At 42.3% G+C, this 16,399-nt stretch overlaps 1 pseudogene across 1 annotated transcript; it reads left to right on the plus strand.

The window, feature by feature from the left end:
* Positions 1-882: 882 nt before the first annotated feature.
* LOC307244376 lies at positions 883-1,625 on the plus strand (annotated as a pseudogene). The gene has a single exon. The product of its transcript is annotated as an uncharacterized misc_RNA (transcript).
* Positions 1,626-16,399: the final 14,774 nt, after the last annotated feature.

A 16,399-nucleotide genomic window follows, 5' to 3' on the forward strand; every position in this document is an offset into this window, starting at 1 on the left:
TCCGAAAATGGAATGACTCTTCGCTCAAGAACTCGGATCTCAAGATCTCAAAAAAGAATCGAACCATTATAGCTGTTCCGTCCTGGAACAGCAATTCTTTGGTTGTGTAAAACAAGAGCTATTTTTTCGTTTTTTTTTATGTATTTGAAGTGTTCTTCTTTTGTTTATGAGCCCCGGCATCACCTGATCGACCCCACCAAACGCGTCCTTTCGGGGGAGCACTTTACTAACTTTTTGGTTTCCTACTGTCTGACTCCCGCTGGGAACTCTCCCGGGCGAGACATGAATTATTCACATCGGCCATTGTTTAAGTTCAGCCCTCAATTGGCCTGTCAACAGGTTCTCCGCCGGTGGGACCATCCCCCCTCCCTTTTTCGACTTCTGACAGGCTTCCGGCCTCTCCTGTCTGCCGGCCGTCCGGGGCTTTATTTTTTTGGAGGGGAGGGGGTAAGCGCTCGTCCCGTCGCGGCACGGATAGAGAGAGCTACAGCAGGTGAGAGAGCGATGCGGCCCTACGCGTTCGAAGGTCGCGGCTGGGGAAAGTTACAAGGCTGTTTATTTGCGGGGGTTTTTACCGCAAGCTCGCAATTTTTGCACCGTTTGTCCAGTCAGCCGTCTTCGACACGTTGGCGCAAAGGAGTGAGAGCTTCCTTCGGCGCTCGCCGCTCTCTGTCTCTGTCAGGGTGAACGCCAAAGCCTAATACACGGATGCCGGTGTTTTTGTGGGAAATGCGCTGATACACACAATTTCCTTTGGGGGCAATTTTGTGTGCAAATGTTTATGCTGTAAAGAATGTTAATGAGAGCAAAGGTATTACAAACAGGAGTTTTACTAATTCCTCCTAACGCATACACCTCCTTTTATTTCCCCTCCTCAGAGACATGATTCCCCACCACCGTCAGCTGCTTTTCTTCCACTACGCTTTCGTGTATCTATCTGGGCCAGTTAGGGCTTGTTATAAAGGATGTAACTGTCTCCTGGACCTAGAGTATGTCAACTGCTCAGGTGGGAATATCTCAACTCCTGTCAGCAGCTTCCTTTTCAGCGCAGAGTATCTGGACCTGTCCGGGAACCTTCTGACGGCGGTCCCCCCGGGCTCTCTGGGGCCTGAAGGATGCTGGTGCTGCTTCTCAAAGCGAATAACATCACTTCTGTGGCCGATGGAGCCTTCATCCACTTCCGGAGTCTGCAGAGGTCGAACCTGAGCGGCAACCAGCTCTCCGCCCTGGGTGACGGCTTCTCCCTGGGCCTGGACTCCCTCTCGCAGCTCGGTCTGGCCCGCAACTGCCCCACCGCACTGGCCGGCGGACCCTCTGCAAACCTGGACAGCCTCACGAAGCCGGACGCGAGCGGCAACCTCATGGAGGCGATACAGCCCGCGCTGTTGAGCGGCTTGACCTCCCTGCGCCTGAGGCTGCGGGGTAACTGCATCGATGGCGCTGAGCCAGGGGTGTTTGCGCCCCTGCCCAACCTGGCGCTGTTGGACCTCACCTTCAACCAGCCCTCAGGCCTGTGCTTCCGGGTTGTGCCGGGCAGCCACACCGCTAGCGTCCACGTCCTCCTGGAGGAGAACACCTGGCACTGTGACTGCAACCTGCAGAGGGTCTTCAAGAAGCTGGTCTAAGTCTGTCGGCTCTTCTTCGCCGACTACCCCAGGCTGAGGTGCAGCGAACCGGCTGAGCTGAAGGGGCGTCCCCTGGAGGACGTGGATGACCGGCCGTGCGTGGGCGGGACGGTGAACATCGCCGTCCTGACCGTCACCGTGCAGCGGTCATTCGGCAGAAGAAGACGAAGAAGAGAAGGGCCTGGACGAAGGAGAGCGTCGGCAACAGCGTAAAAGGAGGGGTGCCTCTCAGAGGGAAACTCTACGATAATCACGCCTCTATGAAATCTCATTCGATTTCACAGATGTTAATGTATCCAAACGTGAGTTTCAATTCCAAGGACAAAATATGACTCGACTCCTTGGACCTTTCTGTAAAGCGCGTCATTTTCCGAGGTAAAGTAAGGTATCCTCAGGCCTTCAGACAAAAAAAGAAGGAAAAATAAGCTACGTGATTCAACGTGAATTTGTTGACCTGAGTTGCATAAGAGCTTCACCACTCGCCATACCTCAGCCAGGAGACGATCATTGACAGCTGAAGAGCAGAAGAAAATTGTAACGCGAATGACTTTCAAATTGTTTCTTTTATGGAATATCTTACATAACATCAACACTTTAATAGGTACAGTTTACACAAACATGCGTGTGTGTGTGTGTGTGTGTGTGTGTGTGTGTGTGTGTGTGTGTGTGTGTGTGTGTGTGTGTGTGTGTGCGTGCGTAAGGTTCTGAGTGTGTCATTACCTGCTTAATTCTAATGGATGGAATGCTTATGGCAGTTCACAGAACCTCAGTGCACATTTTCATGCTTACCCAATACCCAAGGTAAGGAGGATTTTTAATGTTCTCCCTTGTTGGTCTTGAAGTTCCTTGACCTTTCTTCGTTGGGGCTTCTCTGGTGATGGTCAGAACGGTGCATGTGAATTATTTATTTTGCTCCACTTCAGGGCTACATGCTTTATCACAGTGCCCCATACCGCCGTTACTGACTGGGATCAGAGAATTTGACCGCGATACAACAGCAGTCCTCTCAGAGCTATGTTACCGCTGTGGTCGAGGTCCGTTTGACTCACAGGTTTCTGAAGCTGAGACCAGACCAAATCCCGAATTAAGGCCTCGTTTTGATGAGCAAATGCTTGGAATATTTGAGACTGTGCATGTCAAGGTTTTTTTTATTTTGGTTTCCTCAAAAGTAGCCACCGATGGAAATGTCAATGTAAATTAACTCATTTTTCATAAAAGGGAAAAGAGTTAACCACCATTGGAGGTTAAGTACTTGTACAGGTGCAGCATGCAATTCAAATCCATGAATAATATTTAAGGATGATGTATTAGATTTCAGTTCACAGTAGAGGGCACTGTAAATGAATGCAAAAAGCAGTTTGCATGCTGAAAACAAGACTACAATAGAGCAGGCCCTATTGTTTTTGGATGCAACGTACAATTGCACCACCAGGGGGCAGTAGATCATCGTTTTTTGAGTGGCGTGACAACACATTGACTGTAAAGATCTAACGTGGGAATTTACACCAAATGCTCCAGTTCAGTCTTTGGAGCGACCTTTAAATTTCAATTCCAGTTAAATAGCCTCCTGCTGAAGTCCCTCAAGACGTAGAATTATGCAAAAGGCTCCAAACAAAAGACAATGTTGTTGCCCTCGGATTTTTACGTGTTTAGTGCTGGATTATTTCCCCCCAACGCACTCGACTACACCGCAATCCATTTTGAGACGTTGAACATTGATTAATCTGCCAGATGAAGGAAACCAGCTAGAGACGTGGTGCAGTACAGGAATGTAATTCAATTCAGGAACAACTGTTGTGGTTCATAGTGGTAGAACGTGCTCCTCAGTGCCTCCTCAGCCTATATTGGGGCAAAAGTGCTGCCAAAACACCTAATTTTTTGTCAATATACAGTATGCAATGTGTACTATATACCCTGACTGACTTTATTCAGTCAGGGTATTTATTCATATAGTGAAAATGAACATTAGAGATGTTGACCGTGAGAGCAAGCAAGAGTGATTAAGTCAGCAGCCAAATAGATGGTAAATACTTTTTTCCCCCTTCCTTTTATTATTATTTTGGAGCCAGCACTTCTCATTTTGTGCATGCAGCTCCCATTTAGGCCAAAAATCAATACGAATATTTGGAACATTCCTGGTCAAAGTGCACATATTCCACATTGCATAATAATACTAATTAGGCAGTGTGGAATATATTATGTTTTATATCATAGAGCGTAGAGAGCTCCTAATGGATTATATAGAAAGATTCTTATATATTTCAAACCTATTTTTAAATGAAAAGACATTTCTTTCACAGGGCATTTCTTGCGACACCAAAGGTTGAGAATCTATGATCTAGGGTATCTTAACTTATATTATATATACAGGTTTATATAGCACCTTTCATACATAGAATTCACAGGCTTAAGGCACAGGGAAATTGTTAATGAAATTAAATAACATTAATTAAAATAATAATACTATCTAATATATAATATACTGTATAATAATAATATATAATACAATAATAAAAATATGAAACATATAAAAAACATATTTAGAATATTTATATGATTAAAAATAAACAAATTAACCATTAGTCATTATGTGGTGTAGTAATCAGCAGATTTAGGCTTTGAGGAAGTAGCAGTATGGCTTTAAAATTTAAATAATTAAAGGCCTGTCAGCAGACACCAGACCCCCCCCCCCCCAACCCATCCCCCCAATATGAAACAAGCTCAGTTTTTTGCCTGGTTTTCAATATTTTTTCTGCGATGTTTCACCTGAGTTTGTTGAGAATTCCATCTTACCCTCATATATTTTTTAGCTGCTTTCAGTGCAAGTACACTGAGCGAAAAGGCTCAGAATCCAGGGATATCCATATGGGATATTTATCAGAAATACATTTCATGAATACATTTTTATTCACGTGATGGTTTGCAGACGTCCATTTGAATGGAATTGATGAATAGATAATTTAAACGGTGATGAGATAAACAACTTCTACAATTTTTTAAAAGTCATACAATATCACACAAGTCATACAATTATCTTCATTCATTCTACGTTGGTTAAAAACAATGTTGTTGTTTTTTGCATAAGCCTAGGCTCGTGATTGAATCTCAAAAGGGCATTTGGGATACCTGAGTAGAAAGTCCAAAATGTATGCATATCTTTATGGTCTAAATGAAACACATTCTTAATTTGAAATCGTTTGCAGAAAAAGTGATGCAAATAGGTCAATATTATTATAAGAGTGCTAAGCGCTGGCTTTGAATATAGTTGGAACACCACTTAACATAGTGTTGAATTAAACTCTATCACTAGTGTTTGGAGTTAGAATGGTGTTTTTTTTTTTAAACTATATAGGAGTTGCCTTTTTAATACTATAGGGTGTAAATATATTATTCAGTAATAATCACGATAAAAGACTATAATAGCGTTTGTTGCTTTAAACAATGTTTTTATGATTGTGCATCACAATAAACTCAAGGGTTAATTTCTATGCAAGAATCCAGTTCATTTACAGGATAAATTCAACAGGCAGTAAAGCAGGTAGAGTAGGGCCGGAGGAATTGGCTTCTGGAACAGATACATGTGGCGCCGTCGAGTTGTCTGACAGAACTAGCTCCACATCATTTGTTGAGATCTTGTGAAGATGAATACATGAATACATCCCTATCTCACAATATGTGCTGTGCATTACACTGTAAGTAAGTATATAAGTTGTATACATATCATAAAATACCACATTGTATCACAAATCACATTATTACTATATTATATACTATGTTATATACCATTATATATTATGTTATATACTAAACTGTATGTTTTTGTGAGTTAATACTTTACTGTTCAAACGTATTGTCAATAATGTAACAATACATGCTCAATAAAGTATTACAATACATGCAAAAAAAGTATTATATCACAGCTTTATTTCATGAAAGGATGTTTTTATTCAGTTGTGAGCTCTAATACATTCAATTTTATGACGTTATGGGAAGTTATGGTTAATTATTTTTAATTCTTTCACCCGCGTCCTTGTTTCTCACTTTCTCCATAGACGAGCACTTCCATTAGTGCATAACCAAAATGAAAGATAATTCACTATAGAAAATGATGCTTTATCAGTGCTATAATGTTTAGCTTCTGATTTGACTTTGTTTATTCACTGATTTGATAAGGATTTGATCGTGCCAATTTAACTTTCACACCCTACTTATTGACTCGCGAGGTCATCGGGTAGGCACCACGCTTACGATTTATGCGTCAACCGTGTCAAGGACGGAAATAACAACTGGAAGATGTCTTCTCCACTCCAATTACCCTGATTGAAGTGGCTTTTATTGATCGAATTAATTCATCAATCAGCGACGGGGGAAACGCCCGGATTTAGCAGCACGGTTGGTAGGTTTGGAGGGAGGCGTCGACTACGGAGTCTCTGGGAGTCAGTTAAAATTGTTTTTGTACTTCCGTTCCCTAATCGACTCAGTGTTTAAAAATGATTTACTTGTGAGTCCCGCCTATAAATAAATTGGGTTTCCCCTTTTTACTTTTTTACCACCTTTCCTTTCCTCTCCGTATGTAATCTTGGAGAGCAGGCATACCTATGGCGCTGTGTTCTGTCTCCGTAGCGGGATAAGGTTTTAGGGATTTCCAAAACCAAATTCACAGAAATCGCTGTGGTTGAGGTGGTCTTCCCAGGCGGGGTTTAATGCACAGTGAATTCTGTGTATATACCTTAAGTCAGTGTTTCCAAACCTTTATTCTGCCAAGGCACACCTTTTACTGCAAAATAATCGCACGGTACTGTACCACTATCCTGATAGACACAACAAACATCACAAAAGATCATGATCATGTAGGACTTTTCTTTTTATTATTATTACGACCTGCTAATAGTTAGTGATGCAAGGCTCCTCTGAATGGCTCGGGAGTCATTAAACTTTGACTCACAAACTGAAAATAATTACCGATTACTGACCCGACTCTGTCTGCCGTTCATGGTTCACAGGAAGTCCTCCCTTGGTCACTGTGTGTTACACTGACCGAGAATCTCAAAGAAGAGTCGAACCTCACATCACCACTAACAGTTTTCACTTTCGGGTGTGAAACTTGAGCTTGTTCTGATGAACACAGAGCTGCTGTTCTGGCTGGAACTGATGACTTTGATGAGTTTAGTGCAGCCTTGCAATTTTATCTTGCAACATTTTCCGAGATAGTTGCCATTGTTTAGGCATTTTAAGTGGAGTTTGAAACATGTTCACAGCACACCTGGCGACACAGTGGTTGAAAGTCACCGCTGTGAACACACGCCTGCGCACACACACATTAGCGCGCACACATTCTATCCACCCACTGTAATGTGCATTCCCCGCTGCTGTTCCTGCAGCAACCGGCTTTGTCATTGTGATCATGTCATTTCTCCCTCACTTTCCCCCGCCCGGCCCTCGCCGTGGGATTCCTCCATATAAATCCTGTCCGACACGCCAATTACTCTGCACTGTCGCAGAGGCGAGATGACTCTGTTTTTGTCGTCAATGTCTAAGGTGCTGATGGCTGGCGGGTGATACATAGACAGATAGACAGATAGTTAGATAGATAAATAGACAGATAGACAGATAGATAGATAGATAGATAGATAGATAGATAGATAGATCGATAGATAGATAGATAGATAGATAGATAGATAGATAGATAGATAGATAGATAGATAGATAGATAGATAGATAGATAGATAGATAGATAGATAGATAGATAGATAAATATAAACCTAATGATACAGAATAAATATTAACCAAAAAAATAAATAAAATAAAATGAAAACAACCTTAAAAAAAAAAAAAAAAAAAAAAAAAAAAAATGGCCAATGTAGAATAAACAATGCACAATGGCATTCAAGGCACAAATAAACAAATGCTTACAGTAAATCATTCGCCCCTTGTTTGTCCGTTTGTTTATTTTCAGCTGATTACAAAAGTGCTGGGATTACGCCGCCGTCCAACCAGAAAACCTTTGATGGCGCTTGTTCAGCATCTGAACAACAACAATAAAGTCCAAAAAACAAGCCAAAGAGCTGCCCAAGCTTCAAATACCTGCCTTCACTTGTTATTGTCTTGTCTAAATTACAGCCAAGATGGGTCTTGTTTTAGGTCTGGAACGTTTTATGGTCAGATGGTGTACTATTAAAAAAAAAGGGGGGGGGGAAATCAAGAGAAAATGTGTCCCAAAAGCTGCCTTGAGTCTGAGCAGAGTGTACGCTGAAGGCGAGACGGGACTTTGGTCTCGGCTGGTTCGGCTCCAGTGGGCAAACTTTTTTCTCTCCCTCCTCTTCTGCATTTTGGCGATTCGTTGCTCCAAAGAAAATCAATAAAGTCGGCGGGGGCCTTTGCCCTCTTACCGAGAGGAAAATTGTTCGGTCAAACCCCCAGTGGCCAGAGAGGTGGCGTAAGGTCACCTCCCCACAATAAAAATACAAAGACCAACACACTGGATCTAGACCATGTAATCATGATAATATTTGACACATTTTAAATAACCGGACCCTTGTTAAGGTGGGTTCTCATTGTTATTATCAGGAAGGGAAACACTATAATCTGTATATATAATAATATTATATTATAACAACGGCTCTATGAAACACTCAGTTCCGATCAGGCGTCATTATTTCTGAATAACGACTGCTGATCTGTTAATAATGACCACAGCAACGACAACCACTTCTCTGCCTGGAACAATGTCCCTCGCTTCACACCGCCCACATGCTCATGCTAACAATAGCTCACGGTTGCGCTATATAGTAACTACAGTGGAAGACTTCAAGAGATGAATGAGGATATGCCCAAGTTCACATTAATAACCGTAAATACTGTAGTATAGTTGTATGTATCGCTACACCTGCAGTTGCTCTTGCTTACACTAGCTAGTGGCGCCATCAAGTGGTAATTCCCTTCAGGGTGATGTACTGTTTGTTCCTTTGCGATAATGACCTGCACGATATAACTGAGATATTTAACAGAATGATTATTTCAATGGTGGAATGATTAAGCGATGAAATTACTATGAATATGGATTTTCTCAGATTGGGACCCCGGACAAAAGAAGGAAGGGCCACTGCAAAGCACAAAGCTCTTCTTCTTTCAGATTTTTCTTCTTCAAGCCCCTCTGCAGGGTAATCGTTTGTCATAAAAAAAGAGGATGCAAACTCATCGAGCGTCCAAACGATGCATCCCGACAGCGCATCATCAAGGGCCCACCAACATGAGGAAAAAAGGAGTAAAACAAACAAAAATAACTGTGAAATAACCATCGACAGATCTCAGCTTCTGCAGCGAGCTCTTTCACAGTCCTATTGTGGGTCAGTTATTTCAATAGTCAATGACGTGAATGGTGGGTCTGTCTCGTGCTTTTGACACCCGATGTGTCTCCTTTGTCGGACTGATGGCGTGACTAAGTTGATCAATCTGAGAGAGGGAAGGGAAGGGCTTCCCCACGGTGCAAGTCATACGGCTTCCCATACACAACATGCCCATAAGTTACACTTACTTACGCTCGGAATTGCTATAAACTCGGCTAATAGCGATAATATTAATCATCGTATAAAATGTTATCCCTGAAAGGGGACCTATTCAGCAAAACTCAGTTTTTAAGTGCTTGTGCACATACTGTACATGTGGGTCTCTGATGGGCCTACTAACACACAAGCTGTGAAATAAGACAACCCGGTCAGCTTTGTCTGAGCTGTCTATTTCAGAAAACATGTCCCGAAACACTCCATTCACATTTGCAGCAGCCAAACCTTACGTCACGTTTGACTTCAGTAGAATTTGAACTGCCCCCCATCGGAGTAACTCAACAAGCAAATCTTTTCAAAGAAAGATGAATTAATCCGAATCCCAACTGTCCGTGAAGAAACTGCAGACGATTGTAATTTAAGTGTGGGAGTCTCCGCCCAGAGGTAGGGGTTTAGGGAGGGAGACAGAGTCTTTCTGGCCGTGGTTTCCCGACATGGTGAGAGTTTTTTATTATGAAGTTGAACAAAAAGGCTCGCTGGCCAAAAGTATAAATAATAATGATTTCAGGCGCAGGGGGAATGGCGTTTTCGATCTGGCTCCTGGTCGGCTGACGAGCCGGTGTGCCGATCCTCTCTGCAAGACAGGCAAGCATGAAGAAAGCTCCCTTGACAGCCACGGGAAAGGGAGCCGTGCCCCTTGGTCCGCCACAGTAAGTATTTAAAAATAATTCTGCTGTGTTTCTTTGTATGCAGTAGATGGACTGTAGGCTGCACTGTGCGATCAACTGTGCATTTCTCCAAACAAATCCAATATAAATAGTATGTTTTTATTGTACATGAATTTATTTTACTTATTTATTTGTTTATTTAATTGTATTTAATCTGAAACTAAAAATCCCCGCATCGCGGTGCGGTGTCCGTGTCTCCCACAAGCCTGGAGCACGTCAACGAAGGTCAGAACAAACTTTTAAATGAGGCCTTGTAGATCTAATACGAGGGAAGATTCAGCAACTGGATTGTTTATTTCTCGCCTCACGTTTGTTCAGAAACAGATTTTGGTGGACTGATGAGGTGAAGTCAGTGAAGGTTTATGGAGTAAATAGAACAAAACCTGGAAGCCATGCTCAAACACCATTGGCTCACAGAACCCGGAACTTGTGCTCAAGCCTTATCGGCTCACAGAACCCGGGGCCTCGGGAGGGTGGCTCCTCCCACATAAAACAGGCCGTTTTGGAACAAGAGGGTTATAGAGGCATGTTAGAATGGCTAGAATGTATAAATCTAGTGAGTGGTATTTTCAGCAACAAACTTCAACGACATGTTTTGGGGTCCTCAGAGACCATATCACTTGTCTAAAGATGACCATAGTAGGTCCCCTTCAAGGCAACAGGGATTGCATAGAAATTATACCCATTAAGGTATATAGCATATATAATGTTGGCAACAGCTATCCAAGAGCTATTGACACTATTATCCTGTTATCCTGACCAGCTATCCTGTCCATTTTTCTGAGTTATTGTACATGTGCATGCATTTGCGTGGACTTCTTACATCTGCCAAGGAGGTCCTCAAGCAGACCCAGGGACATCCTCACTGAGATGTTTGAGCTCTCTCCCACCGTGACACACTTGAACTCCAATTTCCTTGGAAGATGCGCTGGCGGGAGGCTGTGATGGGAATTTTAATGACCGCCGCCTCGCAAGTGAACTTAGCAGAAGCGCGCGAGCCGCCGTTCGCCAATTTGAGGCGTCTCTTACATCCGCGGAATGAAGTGCCGAGAGGATGGGAGTGGTGGGCGGGGGGTGTTTGAGCTTAATGGCGTGCGATGAGTTAATTGGATGCGTTTTTATGCATTTCATTTCAGAGGAAGGTTGAGACGTATGGTTTATTCCGCACATTTTGAGGTCAGGAGGAAAGAATATCTTTGATTAATCAAATTCGTCTTTTTTTTTTTTTTCCGCAATGTAATTATCACCATTTTCCCTCGCCTGCGTGCTCCCCAGTTGTGGAGGCGAGATATGGATTTACCAGCACATCTGACAGGATTGTGCGCCCGCATTGTGTGTAAATGAGGGGATCTAATGGCCGAATATCATATGGACGCGATAACAAACGGGAAATTTAGGTTTTCCATTGCATCATAACCTGTGAAACAATGAATATGATTTGAAAGTGATTTTCGCCGTGTTTACTTTGGCATTCATCGTGTATGCCCTTCCCGCAGCCCCTCTCGGTCTCACCCCGTGGAAATGTCATTATGAATTGGTTCTTCAATATGGTTATTCTGGCCTACAGTTATTGCGGCCGTTGCCATAGTTGTTGTTACATCACGTTGACCGCAACACCCCAGACATGTCTGACCTAACGTACTGCTGGATGAGTACTACTGTTTGGACATGGGGGTTTGTCCTGTTTTACTGTATGTACACACACTGCACAAAAACCTGGTGTGTGTGAGGAATCCAGCGGAGTGCAGGTGGGGAGACGCCTTCATTTTGCTGCCTTCACATGTGCCTGCGGCACTGCTCTGGCGTAGCGTCTACTGTCTAACGCCAAGTACAGAATAACAATCGGGGTTTTTTTTTCTTTTTCGGCTGAGTAGCGCAATCTGGGATGGGGCTGATGTATGTATCACTCGCAAATGCTCTTCATGGTAACAGTTGGAAATTTCACCCACCACGAGAACACAAACCAGGGAGATAGAGCTATCGGTTATGGATCATGGTAATAGTTTCGCCCATGAGGCTTCTGGGCCGCATGCCGGCCACCTTGCACCATGGAGCGCTGAGGTTTGGTACCAACTCAGAAGCTCTCACTCACCATCGAACCCTCTACTTTGAGGGTGCGTTGTACTTCTGAAAAGTTCGGCTCCTTTTGGAGATTCGGCTCTTTATGAGTGCAAAAAGATTAGTTCAATTACTTTGTGAATGGAATTCTACAAAGTTTAAGTGAGTCACATTCAATATAAATTATGCCAAAAAAGGGTATTAATGTGGTGAAGGACTCTTTGTTCACATTAATACCCTTTTTTGGCGGAATGACTCACGACTCCTGAGTCCTAAAAGATTAGTTCGATACGTACAAATAGTTTGCGAATAATGAGTTACTTCAGCATTAAGGAGACAAAACCACAATTTTGCAATTTATAAGGCCATACTAGGTCAATTCCCACGATACCTACAGTACATAGCAGTTTAATTCAAAGGTGAAATAATATCCAGGGCCTCCATTCAAATAGCTGTATTTTGATGGAAGTCCCCAAGGTACGAACTGAGTTGGGCAAGAAAAGGCTTTAAATTCTTTGGCAGCTCTCTTCAGTTTGGATATTAGAGCTTGGAGCTACAAAACACTCAAAAAGTTCTACTCTAAATCAGAAAACCAAGAGTTTGCCTCCTTGAATAAGTTCAAAGCTACAGCTAAAACGAAGGGTAATGAAGCAGGAGATTGTTATCGTTTTACCCCCTAGACTTCCATATTTTTCCCTCTTTCAATGTTGAATTGTACTGCAGCGTAATGCCCTTTATGTGTTGTGTTTTGTCTTGTTGCTTTCTTGGCCATGGGTCTCTCTTGTAAAAGCGATTCCAAATCTCAACGAGACAAACCTGGTAAAATAAAAGGTAAATAAGGAGTATCTGAGACATTCGCCATTCTTTTCAGGGGAAAGATTAGCACTTAACCTCAAGGAAAGTTTCTGCCAAAAGACTGCCAGGTATAAAATTATACGACCCTAATTGGTGAGATATATATATATATATATATACTGTATATTGGTTTTCTATGTATAATTGTATTGTAAAACCCTTCGCACCACCGTCACCGAAAGTTCCTCAAACGACATACGAAAATAAATATATGAAGAAACCTTCAAAGTGACACGCTGTTTCCAGGGACACTCAATCTTGCGCTAGGGGATCTCTGATATTCAAATGTATTCATACAAAAAGGTGTACGTGCAGGGGAAAGCTCCAAAGGAGCGCTTGGCAGGAAGGCAAATTTCAATCGCCTTGTGCAAATTGACAATAAAATCGTCTTTTATGCTCGGCTTCCTCCCCTCAGACAAGGGTTGAGCATGACGATTAATCGTTTGGGTTGATTCTAGTGCACTTTAACCTCAGTTAAAGTGCCTTTTGCCCGTTTTTGTCTTTTGGCAATCAAACTCTAATCCTGTCCCCAGTTTACATTTCCCACGCAGAGTTTCAAGGAAGAAGCAGATATTTTGAGACCTACCCCCATCCTACGGCAACAGTGATTAATGTTGCCTATTTGAGGGCTTAATGAAGGCTCTAAGTAATTAGCTGGGCTTAGAAATTGTGTCGTCTTCGGGCTCCAAGTGAGACTTGGTAGGATGTAGAAAGAGGAACGTGGCACTGAATGACCGGACTGTTTACATTTTATTTTGCTTCCTCGTTCCTCAACATGGGCGCTCGCGATTTCTGAAGGATTTCTTGATCAATATTTAATGTTGTTTTCAGCGTTTCAATCCACTGCTGGTACTAGCATCGTTGAAAAATAAATTCAAAATAAAAGTTCCTCTTCACAGCACTGCATAACTTTAAACTTGTATAACTTTACTTCTAGATGAAAGGTGTTTACTTACAAGTCGTGTATTCCACAGATCCTGGCACTGATGCTGAGGTCTTTGCATTTAAGGAACGGAAACTACAGGTATATGCAACGTAATGGATATTGTACAAACTGATGTTACTACACGGCTCTCGAATGCGGAATTCTGATAGGTCGATAAGCGGTAATCAGCAGTCAGTTATTTCTGAATAATGACCTCTGTCTGTTAATAATGACCGTTGTCATGGGCAGCCACTAATGCTAACACTAGCTAATGGCAACACCTTGTGACGCTACATAAAAACTACAATGGCCCTTTCTCAGTCTGCGTTCTTGTCTGTACTCGTGTTCTTGTGGACTTGTGGAACGTCATCAGTCGCAGGCCAAGTACTGTTCCAATTCAAAGTCCGCATCAAGCCAAGTCCAGTCCAAATGCCCGGATGTGGACTTGCTCCGCCCATTTTATCAAGGACGCACTCGGTGGTGACTTGTGTGGACTTGGGACAGCCAAGTATCCCAGAATGCATTTTGCACCAAGCGGTGGAAAGGGCAATGGTCCCCGGGAGTCTGTACTCCCGAGTCGAACTTGCCAAGTCTGAACTACCAAGTCCGCAAGTCCGGACTTCGCGTACTTGGTATTGAGAAACGGCCAATGGAACACTTGAAGAGATGGTCCAATTTCACATTAATAACAGTCAATATCTTAGGTCATACTATGTATGGAGAAGTTTTTCTTCGTTAGTTTGAGCCCATGCGCTGATCCCCTCTGCAAGACACACATTGATAAAGCTGGTCAATTAGTTTGTTGTTTTGTACAGTCTTTCTTAGCGGAAGCTCTTCAACTAGGCATACTGGTTCTTAAAATAATTTCAAATCAATATTCTGTCTATTCAATCTATTCTTTGATGTGGTACAGTAAGTAGCCATATAATAAGCGAGATGATGTGCAGCCACCCGGTCATTATCGCAAAATAACCCCTTCTATGAGTCCTGATGGCCCTGCTGGGTGTTATTTTGTGATAATGACCAACTGGCTGCTCATCAAGCCTTACTTATTGCATAAGCTTGGGTCATAATTTGTTATTCTCTTCTTTCATATTGTGAAATGAAGACATTGGCATTCAGCGATTTAATAAATGATAAACAAACAAAGATAAGACTTTAAGTCTAATAATTTGTGTTCATTTGTTTTAATATAGTATGTATTAGTCTTAGTTCAGCGTGATAAACCTTAGTGTGACTCTTTGATTTGGAGTTTTGAATTCATAAGAAGATGCTGTGATATATATTTATATATATATATATATATATATATATATTGTATAAAATTCTATATCACCAAGCCCTATGTCATATTTTTAATCATTCCCACAGCAATACTGAGTTATAGTTAATGCAACACAACATTGGGATATTTGCTCTCAAACAGTCCTTTAACCGTTACACTTACAGTATGGGCTCCCTCACCTAAGTTTTAATACAAAGCATCTTAAATACTGGTCTCTAGGATATAAACCCTCTACAGAAAACATCAAGTGACCTGATTCAGCCCGACAAGGAAATGGTTGGTGTTCCTGTCTTTGTCTTTGTCTTTGTTTGGTGACTTCCACCATTTCTTTCTGAAAGTTGTGTGGGCCTCTTGAAAACTTGACTTTTGGAAAATATAGCTTTTTAACTTTTGCACTCAACTTCATCAAAAAAAAAAAGTTAAATCAGTAAAAGCCTTTAAGTCATAATCAGTGTGCAAATTAATAAAAGAGCAGTGCACTTGCCCTACAGCGCAACAATATCACCAAAAACTGTCCAAAAGCAATACATTATATTTCCTTATTATCAGAGGTTCAAAGAGCTCAGTAGCTATAGCTCTAGAGACTGTGTTCTGATTAGACTCATGTCTGCGCAAGTTTCATTTTTCTTGCATGTTGTGGGCTTGAGAGATTACACCCATCTTCAGTGTTATGCAAGATGGTCCCATCATGGACCCAGAATTGCTTGCAAGTGCATGGTGCATTGTAGCTCCAGTCTCGATTAAACGCAATTACATTAAGGAAAATAAGGAGTTCTCTTTTGAGAGGTGCCCTATGTTGGCTGAGCCATTTTCTGGCTGGGGTTTAGGGTTTTTAATTAATGGCAGAAACTAGTCTTTAAAGGGAGCCCAGTGTGCTAAGTTCTCCCAGAGTCTTGATCCAGAGCATTTAAGCCATCTAAGCCTGTTCTGTTGGCATCATTTTGTGTTGAACCGTAGCCTCTGTTAGGCTGCGCCGGTATGTACACCTGTGCAGTTTCTTGGAGATGTGGAGTCAGGTACAGGGAAGGGGAGGCTCTGATTTCCTTTTCGCTGACTCCCTTTCCCCAGATTTACCGTTGACGCCGGCGATGATGGAGCTGATCAATCCCAATGTCTCCTTTCATCATTCATCATATTAGCTGACTGATTCAAGAGCTTTATAATGACAATGCATATAAATCAGAGATGGGGACTCAAACTCGCAACTTGAGACTCAACTTGATACTCCTCCTCAAAAAACTGGAGATTCGACTCAGTCTCGAGATTTGTGACTCTTGACAATCTTTATTTATATTTTATTATTTTTGCAAAATGGCTAGAGCCGGGCTGGACTGCGTCAGACCCCCCTCCCCTACCTCGCTGGACCGTCTGGACCAAAAATGGCAGGGCCAGTTTTTTGTCCCAGTCCAGCCCTGTTTTCA

This window comes from Zeus faber (genome assembly GCF_960531495.2).
Source record: "Zeus faber genome assembly, chromosome: 18".
In the NCBI taxonomy this organism is placed as follows: domain Eukaryota; kingdom Metazoa; phylum Chordata; class Actinopteri; order Zeiformes; family Zeidae; genus Zeus; species Zeus faber.